General features: G+C 45.2%; 1 pseudogene; it reads left to right on the plus strand.

Annotated features, from left to right (window-relative positions):
* LOC135531030 (protein numb homolog) overlaps nt 1–11,129 on the plus strand; it is a 56,839-nt pseudogene extending 45,710 nt beyond the window's left edge.
* Nucleotides 11,130–16,339: the final 5,210 nt, after the last annotated feature.

Below are 16,339 nucleotides of genomic sequence, written 5' to 3' on the forward strand. Positions count from 1 at the left end.
CAGGTCAGTCAGTAGCTAGTCTGACTTCCCAATGAACAACACAGGTCAGTCTGTAGCTAGTCTCACTTAAACAATGAACAACACAGGTCAGTCAGTAGCTAGTCTCACTTAAACAATGAACAACACAGGTCAGTCAGTAGCTAGTCTCACTTAAACAATGAACAACACAGGTCAGTCTGTAGCTAGTCTGACTTAAACAATGAACAACACAGGTCAGTCTGTAGCTAGTCTGACTTAAACAATGAACAACACAGGTCAGTCTAGCTAGTCTCACTTAAACAATGAACAACACAGGTCAGTCTGTAGCTAGTCTCACTTAAACAATGAACAACACAGGTCAGTCTAGCTAGTCTGACTTAAACAATGAACAACACAGGTCAGTCTAGCTAGTCTGACTTAAACAATGAACAACACAGGTCAGTCTAGCTAGTCTGACTTAAACAATGAACAACACAGGTCAGTCTAGCTAGTCTCACTTAAACAATGAACAACACAGGTCAGTCTAGCTAGTCTCACTTAAACAATGAACAACACAGGTCAGTCTAGCTAGTCTGACTTAAACAATGAACAACACAGGTCAGTCTAGCTAGTCTCACTTAAACAATGAACAACACAGATCAGTCTGTAGCTAGTCTCACTTAAACAATGAACAACACAGGTCAGTCTAGCTAGTCTGACTTAAACAATGAACAACACAGGTCAGTCTAGCTAGTCTCACTTAAACAATGAACAACACAGGTCAGTCTAGCTAGTCTCACTTAAACAATGAACAACACAGGTCAGATGTGGGTCCACTCTTGTCTCATTCACCTACAATAGATCAATACATCACTTTGTAACCATGTATGAAACAATATTAGGCATCAGTGGCTTGCTATGTGAGCTTTGGTTTTCTGAATGTTTTTGTCCATAATGTTTCCGTCCAATACAACAGTATTGTCCATAATGTTTCTGTCCAATACAATACAACAGTATTGTCCATAATGATTCTGTCCAATACAATACAACAGTATTGTCCATAATGATTCTGTCCACTACAACAGTATTGTCCATAATGTTTCTGTCCACTACAACAGTATTGTCCATAATGATTCTGTCCAATACAACAGTATTGTCCATAATGTTTCTGTCCAATACAACAGTATTGTCCATAATGATTCTGTCCAATACAACAGTATTGTCCATAATGTTTCTGTCCAATACAACAGTATTGTCCATAATGATTCTGTCCAATACAACAGTATTGTCCATAATGATTCTGTCCACTACAACAGTATTGTCCATAATGATTCTGTCCACTACAACAGTATTGTCCATAATGATTCTGTCCAATACAACAGTATTGTCCATAATGATTCTGTCCACTACAACAGTATTGTCCATAATGATTCTGTCCACTACAACAGTATTGTCCATAATGATTCTGTCCAATACAACAGTATTGTCCATAATGTTTCTGTCCAATACAACAGTATTGTCCATAATGTTTCTGTCCACTACAACAGTATTGTCCATAATGATTCTGTCCAATACAACAGTATTGTCCATAATGATTCTGTCCACTACAACAGTATTGTCCATAATGATTCTGTCCAATACAACAGTATTGTCCATAATGATTCTGTCCACTACAACAGTATTGTCCATAATGTTTCTGTCCAATACAATACAACAGTATTGTCCATAATGATTCTGTCCACTACAACAGTATTGTCCATAATGATTCTGTCCACTACAACAGTATTGTCCATCATGTTTCTGTCCACTACAACAGTATTGTCCATAATGTTTCTGTCCACTACAACAGTATTGTCCATAATGATTCTGTCCAATACAACAGTATTGTCCATAATGTTTCTGTCCAATACAACAGTATTGTCCATAATGATTCTGTCCACTACAACAGTATTGTCCATAATGTTTCTGTCCACTACAACAGTATTGTCCATAATGATTCTGTCCACTACAATACAACAGTATTGTCCATAATGTTTCTGTCCAATACAACAGTATTGTCCATAATGTTTCCGTCCACTACAACAGTATTGTCCATAATGTTTCTGTCCAATACAACAGTATTGTCCATAATGATTCTGTCCACTACAACAGTATTGTCCATAATGATTCTGTCCAATACAACACAACAGTATTGTCCATAATGATTCTGTCCACTACAACAGTATTGTCCATAATGATTCTGTCCAATACAATACAACAGTATTGTCCATAATGATTCTGTCCACTACAACAGTATTGTCCATAATGATTCTGTCCAATACAATACAACAGTATTGTCCATAATGATTCTGTCCACTACAACAGTATTGTCCATAATGTTTCTGTCCAATACAATACAACAGTATTGTCCATAATGTTTCTGTCCACTACAACAGTATTGTCCATAATGATTCTGTCCACTACAACAGTATTGTCCATAATGTTTCTGTCCAATACAATACAACAGTATTGTCCATAATGTTTCTGTCCAATACAACAGTATTGTCCATAATGTTTCTGTCCAATACAATACAACAGTATTGTCCATAATGTTTCTGTCCACTACAACAGTATTGTCCATAATGATTCTGTCCACTACAACAGTATTGTCCATAATGATTCTGTCCACTACAACAGTATTGTCCATAATGATTCTGTCCACTACAATACAACAGTATTGTCCATAATGTTTCTGTCCAATACAACAGTATTGTCCATAATGTTTCTGTCCAATACAATACAACAGTATTGTCCATAATGTTTCTGTCCACTACAACAGTATTGTCCATAATGATTCTGTCCACTACAACAGTATTGTCCATAATGATTCTGTCCACTACAACAGTATTGTCCATAATGATTCTGTCCACTACAATACAACAGTATTGTCCATAATGTTTCTGTCCAATACAACAGTATTGTCCATAATGTTTCTGTCCAATACAATACAACAGTATTGTCCATAATGTTTCTGTCCAATACAACAGTATTGTCCATAATGATTCTGTCCAATACAACAGTATTGTCCATAATGATTCTGTCCAATACAACAGTATTGTCCATAATGTTTCTGTCCAATACAACAGTATTGTCCATAATGTTTCTGTCCAATACAACAGTATTGTCCATAATGATTCTGTCCACTACAACAGTATTGTCCATAATGTTTCTGTCCACTACAATACAACAGTATTGTCCATAATGATTCTGTCCACTACAACAGTATTGTCCATAATGATTCTGTCCACTACAACAGTATTGTCCATAATGATTCTGTCCAATACAACAGTATTGTCCATAATGTTTCTGTCCAATACAACAGTATTGTCCATAATGATTCTGTCCACTACAACAGTATTGTCCATAATGTTTCTGTCCACTACAATACAACAGTATTGTCCATAATGATTCTGTCCACTACAACAGTATTGTCCATAATGATTCTGTCCACTACAACAGTATTGTCCATAATGATTCTGTCCAATACAACAGTATTGTCCATAATGATTCTGTCCAATACAACAGTATTGTCCATAATGATTCTGTCCACTATACAACAGTATTGTCCATAATGATTCTGTCCACTACAACAGTATTGTCCATAATGATTCTGTCCACTACAACAGTATTGTCCATAATGATTCTGTCCAATACAACAGTATTGTCCATAATGTTTCTGTCCACTACAACACAACAGTATTGTCCATAATGATTCTGTCCACTACAACAGTATTGTCCATAATGATTCTGTCCAATACAACAGTATTGTCCATAATGATTCTGTCCACTACAATACAACAGTATTGTCCATAATGATTCTGTCCACTACAATACAACAGTATTGTCCATAATGTTTCTGTCCAATACAACAGTATTGTCCATAATGTTTCTGTCCAATACAACAGTATTGTCCATAATGATTCTGTCCACTACAATACAACAGTATTGTCCATAATGATTCTGTCCACTACAACAGTATTGTCCATAATGTTTCTGTCCAATACAACAGTATTGTCCATAATGTTTCTGTCCAATACAACAGTATTGTCCATAATGATTCTGTCCACTACAACAGTATTGTCCATAATGTTTCTGTCCACTACAACAGTATTGTCCATAATGATTCTGTCCACTACAACAGTATTGTCCATAATGATTCTGTCCACTACAACAGTATTGTCCATAATGATTCTGTCCACTACAACAGTATTGTCCATAATGATTCTGTCCACTACAACAGTATTGTCCATAATGATTCTGTCCACTACAACAGTATTGTCCATAATGATTCTGTCCAATACAACAGTATTGTCCATAATGTTTCTGTCCACTACAACAGTATTGTCCATAATGATTCTGTCCACTACAACAGTATTGTCCATAATGATTCTGTCCACTACAATACAACAGTATTGTCCATAATGATTCTGTCCACTACAACAGTATTGTCCATAATGTTTCTGTCCACTACAACAGTATTGTCCATAATGATTTCTGTCCACTACAACAGTATTGTCCATAATGTTTCTGTCCACTACAACACAACAGTATTGTCCATAATGATTCTGTCCACTACAACAACAGTATTGTCCATAATGTTTCTGTCCACTACAACAGTATTGTCCATAATGATTCTGTCCAATACAACAGTATTGTCCATAATGTTTCTGTCCAACACAACAGTATTGTCCATAATGATTCTGTCCAATACAACAGTATTGTCCATAATGTTTCTGTCCACTACAACAGTATTGTCCATAATGATTCTGTCCACTACAACAGTATTGTCCATAATGATTCTGTCCAATACAACAGTATTGTCCATAATGTTTCTGTCCACTACAACAGTATTGTCCATAATGTTTCTGTCCAATACAACAGTATTGTCCATAATGATTCTGTCCACTACAACAGTATTGTCCATAATGATTCTGTCCACTACAACAGTATTGTCCATAATGATTCTGTCCAATACAACAGTATTGTCCATAATGATTCTGTCCAATACAACAGTATTGTCCATAATGATTCTGTCCAATACAACAGTATTGTCCATAATGATTCTGTCCAATACAACAGTATTGTCCATAATGTTTCTGTCCACTACAACAGTATTGTCCATAATGTTTCTGTCCACTACAATACAACAGTATTGTCCATAATGATTCTGTCCACTACAACAGTATTGTCCATAATGATTCTGTCCACTACAACAGTATTGTCCATAATGATTCTGTCCACTACAACAGTATTGTCCATAATGTTTCTGTCCAACAATACAACAGTATTGTCCATAATGATTCTGTCCACTACAATACAACAGTATTGTCCATAATGTTTCTGTCCACTACAACAGTATTGTCCATAATGATTCTGTCCAATACAACAGTATTGTCCATAATGATTCTGTCCACTACAACAGTATTGTCCATAATGATTCTGTCCAATACAACAGTATTGTCCATAATGATTCTGTCCAATACAACAGTATTGTCCATAATGTTTCTGTCCACTACAATACAACAGTATTGTCCATAATGATTCTGTCCAATACAACAGTATTGTCCATAATGTTTCTGTCCACTACAATACAACAGTATTGTCCATAATGATTCTGTCCAATACAACAGTATTGTCCATAATGATTCTGTCCACTACAACAGTATTGTCCATAATGATTCTGTCCAATACAACAGTATTGTCCATAATGTTTCTGTCCAATACAACAGTATTGTCCATAATGATTCTGTCCAATACAACAGTATTGTCCATAATGATTCTGTCCAATACAACAGTATTGTCCATAATGATTCTGTCCAATACAACAGTATTGTCCATAATGATTCTGTCCAATACAATACAACAGTATTGTCCATAATGATTCTGTCCACTACAACAGTATTGTCCATAATGATTCTGTCCAATACAATACAACAGTATTGTCCATAATGATTCTGTCCAATACAACAGTATTGTTCATAATGATTCTGTCCAATACAACAGTATTGTCCATAATGATTCTGTCCACTACAACACAACAGTATTGTCCATAATGATTCTGTCCACTACAACAGTATTGTCCCATAATGATTCTGTCCACTACAACAGTATTGTCCATAATGATTCTGTCCAATACAATGACAGTATTGTCCATAATGATTCTGTCCAATACAATACAACAGTATTGTCCATAATGTTTCTGTCCACTACAACAGTATTGTCCATAATGATTCTGTCCACTACAATACAACAGTATTGTCCATAATGACCCCTTCTGTCCAGGCCAATACAACAGTATTGTCCATAATGTTTCTGTCCACCAATACAACAGTATTGTCCATAATGATTCTGTCCAACACAACAAGTATTGTCCATAATGATTCTGTCCAAGTACAATATTTTCCATAGGATATTGTCCATAATGTTTGACAACAGTATTGTCCATAATGATTCTGTCCATACAATACAACAGTATTGTTCCATAATGTTTCTGTCCAATACAACAGTATGTGTCTTCTGCTCCGTCCTCAGCGCCCCCAGACAGCACTCATCATGAACAGTGTTTTTTGTGAGGGTACCTCATGGCTGAATGTTTGACAAATGTCCATGTATGTTCCTCCAGTCCCAGAGGTGGAGGTATGTATCATCTAATATCAGCTGTCAATGTACCCAGATGGTGCCTGTAGTGGGCCTCCTGATATTACCCCTTCTCCCAGGCCCCCATGTATCATCTAACCTCCACCCCACAGTCACCTGTACCACCCGGGGTCAGCCAGGTAACTACACTCCACTGCAACACAAACCAAGACCGTCTGACATGTACACAATAACCACATGTTCTGTTTTCATCTAATATCTCCCTGCATTTTGAATAATCATCTAATATTAATGTTATATACCACATTGTGTCTGTATTACCACATGGTGTCTGTATGTATCATCTAATATTACCACATGGTGTCTGTATGTATCATCTAATATTACCACTGTATGGTGGTGTCTGTATGTATCATCTAATATTACCACATGTCTGTATGTATCATCTAATATTACCACATGTGTCTGTATGTATCATCTAATATTACCACTGTATGGTGTCTGTATGTATCATCTAATATTACCATGTCTATATACCACATGGTGTCTGTATGTATCATCTAATATTACCACATGGTGTCTGTATGTATATTACCACATGTGTCTGTATGTATCATCTAATATTACCATGTCTATATACCACATGGTGTCTGTATGTATCATCTAATATTACCACATGGTGTCTGTATGTATCATCTAATATTACCACATGGTGTCTGTATGTATCATCTAATATTACATCACATGGTGTCTGTATGTATCATCTAATATTACCACATGGTGTCTGTATGTATCATCTAATATTACCACATGGTGTCTGTATGTATCATCTAATATTACCATGTCTATATACTACTGAACTACTCGCAGGTCATGTCTTTCTGTTTCCTGTTGTGAAAGGTCCTGTCTTCACTCCTTCTGCTTTGTCTAACTCTCCAGCACTGCCCCCTCCACTTCCTGCCCGAGAGACTAACCCGTGGGCCAAGACTCCTGGCCACGCAGGGCACCATACCCCCCCGACCTCCACCTCAGCACACCCAGGTAAGGACTAGAGCATAAAAATAGATTTCGGAGCCTCGGGCCCCTTGGTGTTTGTCTCCTACTGTGGTTGTTCTGTTTCTATGGACTGAGACACCAGACCAGAACACAGACAGGCTGGTTCTGTTTGTCTGGACTGAGACACCAGACCAGAACACAGACAGGCTGGTTCTGTTTCTCTGGACTGAGACACCAGACCAGAACACAGACAGGCTGGTGCTGTTTCTCTGGACTGAGACACCAGACCAGAACACAGACAGGCTGGTTCTGTTTCTCTGGACTGAGACACCAGACCAGAACACAGACAGGCTGGTTCTGTTTCTATGGACTGAGACACCAGACCAGAACACAGACAGGCTGGTTCTGTTTCTCTGGACTGAGACAGTGGTTCTGTTTCTCTGGACTGAGACACCAGACCAGAACACAGACAGGCTGGTTCTGTTTCTCTGGACTGAGACACCAGACCAGAACACAGACAGGCTGGATTCAACAAGCACTGTGGGAAAAGTGCTTAGCAAGTTAGCAACGTCATGATTGTCATCAATCAATCAAATCTATTGATAATGCTCTTTCTACATCATCTGTTGTCGGTGTTATTGTTCAGTTTTAAGATACTTTCAGGTTCAATTATTAGGATTTACCCCGAAACATCTAAACATGTTTTCTCTACTAGGAGGTGATTGGACGACACCAGTGATTGTAGCTCCTCCCTCCGCCACATCGTCTCCGTCTCACCACTCCCACCGCCGCACGCCGTCGGAGGCTGACCGTTGGCTCGAGGAGGTCACCAAGTCTGTCCGCGCTCCGCAACTCGGGTCCACACCCCCTTCCCAACCGTTCCTCACCCCCAACCCACCAGCCTTCTCCATCCCCCCAACCCAGGCTTTCATTGTCCCCATGCCTTCCACCCAGGCCTTCCCTGCTACCCTACCCCCTAACCAGGCCTTCCCTGCTACCCTACCCCCTAACCAGGCCTTCCCTGCTACCCTACCCCCTAACCAGGCCTTCCCTGCTACCCTACCCCCTAACCAGGCCTTCCCTGCTACCCTACCCCCTAACCAGGCCTTCCCTGCTACCCTACCCCCTAACCAGGCCTTCCCTGCTACCCTACCCCCTAACCAGGCCTTCTCCACCCCCCCAACCCAGGCAGTTGCCCCTGTGGCCTTCATGTCCTCCCTGCCCCCTGCGATTCCCATGCTGGCCCCTCGTCAACATGCCTACCACACCCAGGCACCAGCCTCCTACCCCATGTCCAACGGGCTGCCCTATGCCCATCCCAGTGTGCCCGTGATGGGCATCACACCCTCTCAGATGGTGGCCAATGTGTTTGGTTCAGCCACTCAGCCCCAGGCGTACCCCACCCCCCAGCCCCAGGCGTACCCCACCCCCAGCCCCAGGCGTACCCCACCCCCAGCCCCAGGCGTACCCCACCCCCCAGCCCCAGGCGTACCCCACCCCCCAGCCCCAGGCGTACCCCACCCCCCAGCCCCAGGCGTACCCCACCCCCCAGCATGACCCTGATCAGCACCCTGTGTGTATCCCCTTCAGCAACCCCCACCAGCAGCCCCTTCCCTTCCAGGCACCCAATGGGAGTGTAGCCTTCAACGGGGGTGGGGCCGAAAGCTGGGCCCCTCCCTCCCTGCCCCCTCCGTCCTCCCCGGCCCCTCCCCTTCCCCCGCAACCCCTGACGACGGCCGATCCCTTCGAGACCAAGTGGGCCGCCCTGGAGAGCCACTCCCGCCAGCGCACCACGCCTTCGCCCACTAACCCCTTCTCCTCCGAGCTGCACATGACCTTTGAGATCCAACTCTAGAGACTGAGAAGCTGGGAGGAGGAGGAGGTGGTGGACTGGGGAGGAGGTGGTGGTGGTGATGGGGGAGAGGATACTTTTTTAATGAATTTGCAGGTTTGTGAGAAGGAAGAGGAGCAGACGAGCCTTTCTCTCAGTCTCTACATCCGCCTGGATTGGCTTAGTGGAGGACCTGAGTGGAGGAGATGGATGGGTGGGTGGAGCTATCAGCAGGGATGAAGGATGGGAACAGGACGGGAAGGTATGGAGGTGCTACTGCTGCTTACCAGACATTTCATTTGTATTGTGGGTTTAGTTGTTGTTGCTTTGGATGACGTGGAAGTGGACATGATGACCCTGTGGATCTGAGAACACACAGCCCCGACCCCAACCCCGACCCCAGCCCCAACCCCAACCCCAACCCCAGCCCCGACCCCAGGCCCAGCCCCGACCCCAGCCCCAACCCCGACCCCAACCCCAGCCCCAACCCCGACCCCAACCCCAGCCCCAACCCCAACCCGAGCCCTCCCAGCTCTCGAGACACACTCAAACAACTTTACCAGGGGTTGCTACTCCTTCCTCCCTCTCCTGGTCCAGCTCACAGCGCCCCCAGGTGGCTGGAGTATGATCTGCTCTCCCAACCACCTGTCAGGCAGAAGGACTGCAGCACTGAAAGAGAACTGAGCTTCCAGACCAGAGGTTCTCATCTAAAAACATTTTAAAAAATCAGTGAGAGAATGCCAAAATCTTTATTTTTATGCATTAAGGTATATTTTAAAAAATAGCTTTGGAAATCTAACAGAAGAGTTGTAAAGTAATCTCTGCCAAGGGCACAGAGGATAGCTAGCTACAATGAGGGGATGTGCAACCTGTATACAAGAAACTATCATATATTATAAATCTATATCTATTAAGAATATATTAGTGTACACATCTCACGGCAACTGATTTCTGTCATGACTTAAGAGAGAATGCGTGTGTTGAAGGGACAGCTGTTTTATTTTGTATTCTGTCTCGTTTTGCCGTTCGCTGTTTTCATCCTGTGATTGGATGTTCTTCTCACTGTAAATAGTTCAATCATCATTGCAGAAACAATCGATGTGGATCCAGAGGGCAGCAGTGTGGGGTACCCTGGGGGTGTATTCATTAAGAACCAAACGGGGGAGGGACCTACTTGAATTTTCCAATAGAAACTCTTGTTTCCCATTGCGTAGCGTTTTGCTACGGTGTGCGACTAATGAATACACCCCCAGGCTGCCTCTGCTACCACTGATCTGCCCTCTCAACTCTCCTTACTATGATAGTACTAGTCTAGTACTCGATAGTACTAGTAATTAGAACTAGTCTGGTACTCGATAGTACTGGTAATTAGTACTCGTCTAGTACTCGATAGTACTGGTAATTAGTACTCATCTAGTACTCGATAGTACTGGTAATTAGTACTCATCTAGTACTCGATAGTACTGGTAATTAGTACTCATCTAGTACTCGATAGTACTGGTAATTAGTACTCATCTAGTACTCGATAGTACTATTCGTTAGGACTTAACTACATTTGACTTCCATCTTCATTGTCATTCTTTTATTTTTTTGTGGTAATGTTTGTACTTTGTTGTTGTATTTTAACACTACGGACAGTGTCATCTCCCAATTTTATTTATCCTTCAATGATATTATTTTTTAAATAAAAATGATTGATTTCCCCATATTATTTGCACAAGCACTATAGTACAGTAGTTCATCACTTCATGACTTGTAGTGAATGATGGTCATCAGTTCAGGGCTTTAGTGAATGATGGTCATCAGTTCATGGCTTTAGTGAATGATGGTCATCAGTTCAGGGCTTTAGTGAATGATGGTCATCAGTTCAGCGCTTTAGTGAATGATGGTCATCAGTTCAGCGCTTTAGTGAATGATGGTCATCAGTTCAGGGCTTTAGTGAATGATGGTCATCAGTTCAGGGCTTTAGTGAATGATGGTCATCAGTTCAGGGCTTTAGTGAATGATGGTCATCAGTTCAGGGCTTTAGTGAATGATGGTCATCAGTTCAGGGCTTTAGTGAATGATGGTCATCAGTTCAGGGCTTTAGTGAATGATGGTCATCAGTTCAGGGCTTTAGTGAATGTTGGTCATCAGTTCAGGGCTTTAGTGAATGATGGTCATCAGTTCATGGCTGTGGGTAATGTATGTTTTCACTGTAACTGATATCTGTGGCTAGGGGGTGCAAAATTCCAGTAATTTTTCAAAAATTCCCAGGAATTCTGGAAAACCTGGATGCATGCAACCCTATCGGTGTCAGAAGGACAGGCGGGCCTGACCTCTTTAACCTGACGGGGGGCCTGACCTCTTTAATCTGACGGGGGGCCTGACCTCTTTAATCTGACGGGGGCCTGACCTCTTTAATCTGACAGGGGGACCTCTTTAATCTGACCCTGACCTCTTTAATCTGACAGGGGGCCTGACCTCTTTAATCTGACAGGGGGCCTGACCTCTTTAACCTGACAGGGGGCCTGACCTCTTTAATCTGACAGGGGGCCTGACCTCTTTAATCTGACAGGGGGCCTGACCTCTTTAACCTGACAGGGGGCCTGACCTCTTTAATCTGACAGGGGGCCTGACGCTCTTTAACCTGACGGGGCTCTTTAACCTGACAGGGGGCCTGACCTCTTTAATCTGACAGGCGGTCCTGACCTCTTTAATCTGACAGGGGGCCTGACCTCTTTAACCTGACAGGGGGCCTGACCTCTTTAATCTGACGGGGGCCTGACCTCTTTAATCTGATGGGGGGGGGGCCTGACCTCTTTAACCTGACGGGGGGCCTGACCTCTTTAACCTGACGGGGGGGCCTGACCTCTTTAACCTGACGGGGGGGCCTGACCTCTTTAACCTGACGGGGGCCCTGACCTCTTTAATCTGACGGGGGCCTGATCTCTTTAATCTGACGGGGGCCTGATCTCTTTAACCTGACGGTGGTCCTGACCACTTTAACCTGACGGGGGCCTGATCTCTTTAACCTGACGGGGGGCCTGACCTCTTTAACCTGACGGGGGCCCTGACCACTTTAACCTGACGGGGGCCTGATCTCTTTAACCTGACGGTGGTCCTGACCTCATTAATCTGACGGGGGGCCTGACCTCTTTAACCTGACGGGGGGCCTGACCTCATTAACCTGACGGGGGGCCTGACCTCTTTAACCTGACGGGGGGCCTGACCTCATTAACCTGATGGTGGTCCTGACCTCGTTAATCTGACGGGGGGCCCTGACGTCTTTAACCTGACGGGGGCCTGATCTCTTTAACCTGACGGGGGGCCTGACCTCTTTAACCTGACGGGGGGCCCTGACCACTTTAACCTGACGGGGGGCCTGACCTCTTTAACCTGACGGTGGTCCTGACCTCATTAATCTGACGGGGGGCCTGACCTCTTTAACCTGACGGGGGGGCCTGACCTCTTTAACCTGACGGGGGGCCTGACCTCATTAATCTGACGGTGGTCCTGACCTCTTTAATCTGACGGGGGGCCTGACCTCATTAATCTGACGGTGGTCCTGACCTCTTTAATCTGACGGGGGGCCCTGACCTCTTTAATCTGACGGGGGGCCTGACCTCTTTAATCTGACGGGGGCCTGACCTCTTAACCTGACGGGGGGGGGGCCTGACCTCTTTAACCTGACGGGGGGCCTGACCTCTTTAACCTGACGGGGGGCCTGACCTCTTTAACCTGACGGGGGCCTGACGTCTTTAACCTGACGGGGGGCCTGACGTCTTTAACCTGACGGGGGGGATCTCTTTAACCTGACGGGGGGCCTGGGGGGGGGCCTGACCTCTTTAACCTGACGGGGGCCTGACCTCATTAACCTGATGGGGGCCTGACCTCATTAACCTGATGGTGGTCCTGACCTATTCGTTAGTGCACTACTGACGGGGGCCCTGACGTCTTTAACCTGGAACGGGGGCCTGATCTCTTTAACCTGAGGTAGTCGGGGGGCCTGACCTCTTTAACCTGACGGGGGCCTGATCTCTTTAACCTGATGGGGGGAGGCTGATCTCTTTAACCTGGGTTAGGGGGCCTGACCTCTTTAACCTGTGGTTAGGGGGCCCTGACCACTTTAACCTGTGGTTACGGGGGCCTGACCTCTTTAACCTGAGGCAGGTGGTCCTGACCTCATTAATCTGACGGGAGGCCTGACCTCTTTAACCTGTGGTTAGGGGGGCCTGAGTCTCTTTAACCTGACGTGGGGGAGGCTGACCTCTTTAACCTGGTAGTCTAGTGGTCCTGACCTCTTTAACCTGTGGTTACGGGGGCCTGACCTCTTTAACCTGAGGCGGTGGTCCTGGCCTCTTGGTTAACCTGGTAGTCTAGGGGGGAGGCTGACCTCTTTAACCTGGGAGGCAGGGGGGCCTGACCTCTTTAACCTAGTGGTTAGAGGGGGGTAGTCTGACTTCTTTAACCTGGTAGTCTAGTGGGGGAGGCTGACCTCATTAATCTGACGGTGGTCCTGACCTCTTTAACCTGACGGGGGCCTGACCTCTTTAACCTGTGGTTACGGGGGCCTGACCTCTTTAATCTGACGGGGGGAGGCAGACCACTTTAACCTGACGGGGGGAGGCTGACCTCTTTAACCTGGTAGTCGGGGGGAGCCTGACCTCTTTAACCTGGTAGTCTAGGGTTAGAGGAGGCTGACCTCTTTAATCTGATGGGGGCCCTGACCTCTAATCTGAGGCGGTGGTCCTGATGTCTTTAACCTGACGGGGGCCTGACCTCTTTAACCTGGTAGTCTAGGGGGGAGGCTGACCTCTTTAATCTGGTAGTCGGTGGGGGAGCTGACCTCTTTTAACCTGTAGTCGGGGGGGAGGCCTGACCTCCTTAACCTGTGGTTAGAGGGGCCTGACCTCTTTAACCTGAGAGGAGGCAGGTAGTCTAGGGGGGGAGGCTGACCTCTTTAATCTGTCTAGTGGGGGAGGCTGACCTAGTTTAACCTGGTAGTCTAGGGGGGAGGCTGACCTCTTTAACCTGGTTAGAGGAGGCCTGACCTCTTTAATCTGGGGGGGCCCTGACCTCTAATCTGACGGGGGTAGTCTGACCTCTAATCTGACGGTGGTCCTGACGTCTTTAACCTGACGGGGGGCCTGACCTCTTTAACCTGACGGGGCCTGACATCTTTAACCTGAGGAGGCAGGTAGTCTAGGGGGGGAGGCAGACCTCTTTAAGACAGGTGACCTCTTTAGTGGTTAGAGGAGGCTGAGTCTCTTTAATCTGACGGGGGGGCCTGACAGTGAGTCCAGCTGTTTGTGTGGAAAGAGACAGAGAACCTGTTTCTCTTTCTCCGGTTTGAGTCCTAAATGGAACACTATTCCCTACATAGTGCACTACTTTTGACCAGGAGTAAGGAGCGGTAGTGTGTGTACAGTGCATTTGGACCCCTTAACTTTTTCCCCATGTTGTTAAGTTTCAGCCTTATTCTACAATTGATTCAATTTGGGGCTGCAGGTAGTCTAGTGGTTAGAGGAGGCAGGTAGTCTAGTGGTTAGAGGAGGCAGGTAGTCTAGTGGTTAGAGGAGGCAGGTAGTCTAGTGGTTAGAGGAGGCAGGTAGTCTAGTGGTTAGAGGAGGCAGGTAGTCTAGTGGTTAGAGGAGGCAGGTAGTCTAGTGGTTAGAGGAGGCAGGTAGTCTAGTGGTTAGAGGAGGCAGGTAGTCTAGTGGTTAGAGGAGGCAGGTAGTCTAGTGGTTAGAGGAGGCAGGTAGTGGTTAGAGGAGGCTAGTGGTTAGAGGAGGCAGGTAGCCTAGTGGTTAGAGGAGGCAGGTAGTCTAGTGGTTAGAGGAGGCAGGTAGTCTAGTGGTTAGAGGAGGCAGGTAGTCTAGTGGTTAGAGGAGGCAGGTAGTCTAGTGGTTAGAGGAGGCAGGTAGTCTAGTGGTTAGAGGAGGCAGGTAGTCTAGTGGTTAGAGGAGGCAGGTAGCCTAGTGGTTAGAGGAGGCAGGTAGCCTAGTGGTTAGAGGAGGCAGGTAGTCTAGTGGTTAGAGGAGGCAGGTAGTCTAGTGGTTAGAGGAGGCAGGTAGTCTAGTGGTTAGAGGAGGCAGGTAGTCTAGTGGTTAGAGGAGGCAGGTAGTCTAGTGGTTAGAGGAGGCAGGTAGTCTAGTGGTTAGAGGAGGCAGGTAGTCTAGTGGTTAGAGGAGGCAGGTAGTCTAGTGGTTAGAGGAGGCAGGTAGTCTAGTGGTTAGAGGAGGCAGGTAGTCTAGTGGTTAGAGGAGGCAGGTAGTCTAGTGGTTAGAGGAGGCAGGTAGTCTAGTGGTTAGAGGAGGCAGGTAGTCTAGTGGTTAGAGGAGGCAGGTAGTCTAGTGGTTAGAGGAGGCAGGTAGTCTAGTGGTTAGAGGCAGGTAGTCTAGTGGTTAGAGGAGGCAGGTAGTCTAGTGGTTAGAGGAGGCAGGTAGTCTAGTGGTTAGAGGAGGCAGGTAGTCTAGTGGTTAGAGGAGGCAGGTAGTCTAGTGGTTAGAGGAGGCAGGTAGTCTAGTGGTTAGAGGAGGCAGGTAGTCTAGTGGTTAGAGGAGGCAGGTAGTCTAGTGGTTAGAGGAGGCAGGTAGTCTAGTGGTTAGAGGAGGCAGGTAGTCTAGTGGTTAGAGGAGGCAGGTAGTCTAGTGGTTAGAGGAGGCAGGTAGTCTAGTGGTTAGAGGAGGCAGGTAGTCTAGTGGTTAGAGGAGGCAGGTAGTCTAGTGGTTAGAGGAGGCAGGTAGTCTAGTGGTTAGAGGAGGCAGGTAGTCTAGTGGTTAGAGGAGGCAGGTAGTCTAGTGGTTAGAGGAGGCAGGTAGTCTAGTGGTTAGAGGAGGCAGGTAGTCTAGTGGTTAGAGGAGGCAGGTAGTCTAGTGGTTAGAGGAGGCAGGTTAGTCTAGTGGTTAGAGGAGGCAGGTAGTCTAGTGGTTAGAG

Source organism: Oncorhynchus masou, unplaced genomic scaffold (genome assembly GCF_036934945.1).
Source record: "Oncorhynchus masou masou isolate Uvic2021 unplaced genomic scaffold, UVic_Omas_1.1 unplaced_scaffold_1496, whole genome shotgun sequence".
NCBI lineage: Eukaryota > Metazoa > Chordata > Actinopteri > Salmoniformes > Salmonidae > Oncorhynchus > Oncorhynchus masou.